A 1,765-nucleotide genomic window follows, 5' to 3' on the forward strand; every position below is an offset into this window, starting at 1 on the left:
TCATATTGAGACAATGAATGAGGGAAATCATGAGTACTTATGTCTCACAACTCATTATTCAAATAAAAGGGTTATATTAGAAAAGTTACCCTCACTTTCATTTGGGTTGTATTATATTAGAATTAGTGCAATTGAATCACATGCCATTATAAACCAGAAGTTTACTAGCCCAAATGAATTTATAATTTGGCACGACCGATTGGGTCATCTGGGAACAACCATGATGCGGAGAATTATTGAAAACTTCCATGAACATTTACTAAAGAACTAAAAGATTCTTAAATCTAGTGAATTTTGTTGTGCTGCATGTTCTCAAGAGAAGTTAATTTTAAGGCCATTACCAGTAAAGATTGGATTTGAGTCCCCTAAATTCCTAGAAAGAATTCAAGATGACATATGTGGACCTATTCATCCACCATGTGGATCTTTTAGATATTTTATGGTCTTAATAGACGCATCTTCGAGATGGTAACATGTGTGGTTATTATCTTTTCGCAACCTGGTGTTTGCGAGATTACTTGCTCAAATTATTTGATTAAAAGCACAATTTTCAAAAAATCCAATCAAAGCAATTCATCTTGATAATGCTGGTGAATTTACTTCCCAACTTTTTGATGCTTATTGTATGGCTAATGGAATAAGTGTTGAATATCCAGCAGCTTATGTTCACCCACAAAATTGGTTAGTAGAATCACTTATTAAACGCCTCCAATTAATTACTAGACCCTTACTTATGAGAACAAATCTCCCAACTTCGGCTTGGGGCATGCTATTTTACATGCCGCAGTACTTATTCGTTTGAGGCCAACGAGTTACCATCAGTTCTCTCCTATGTAATTAGCTTTTAGTCAGCAGCCAAATGTTTCCCATTTAAGAATATTCGGGTGTGTGATATATGTTTCCATTGCACCACCTTCTCACACCAAAATGGGACCCCAAAGAAAATTGGGAATATATGTCGGATGTGATTCTCCCTCTATAGTAAGGTATCTTGAGATACAAACTGGAGATATATTAAAAGTTCGATTTGTGGATTGTCATTTTGATGAATTAAAATTTCTAACATTAGGGGGAGGGAATAAACTTCCTGAAAAGGAACTCAATTGGAATGCATCATCATTGATGCATTTAGATCCTCGATCAGGGTAATGTGAACTAGAAGTTCAAAAGATTATACATTTGCAAAGGATAGCAAATGAATTGCCTGATGCATTTTTTGATACAAAGAGGATAACTAAATCCTATATACCGGCTGAAAATGCTCCGATTCGAGTTGATGTCCTAGTCGAACAAATCGCCACCTAAGCAAATTCATGCCAGAAGCGTGGCAGGTCTGTCGGTTCTAAAGACAAAAATCCCTCGAAAAAGAAAAGAGGTAAATACTATTCCTGTTGAAAAAGACATAGTAAAGACACCTGCAGTTGTCCAAAATTCTAATATAATTTTAACGCCAGAAGACGTTCAGGTACCTGAAAATTGTGAAAATGACGAGATCTCGATAAATTATGTCTTTATAGGAGAGAAATAGAACCGAAATAAGACAATTGTCAATGAAATATTTGCATATAATATGGCATTAAATATCATGCATGAAAATAAGGATCTTGAGCCAAGATCAGTCGAAGAATGTCGACAAAAAAATGATTGACCAAAAATGGGAAGAAACCATGAAGGCTGAGCTAGACTCACTTGCAAAATGTGAAGTCTTTGGACCTGTAGTCCGTACACCAGAAGATGTGAAACCTGTTGGATACCGATGAGTATT

The sequence above is a fragment of the Arachis ipaensis genome, chromosome B06 (genome assembly GCF_000816755.2).
Source record: "Arachis ipaensis cultivar K30076 chromosome B06, Araip1.1, whole genome shotgun sequence".
In the NCBI taxonomy this organism is placed as follows: Eukaryota; Viridiplantae; Streptophyta; class Magnoliopsida; order Fabales; family Fabaceae; genus Arachis; species Arachis ipaensis.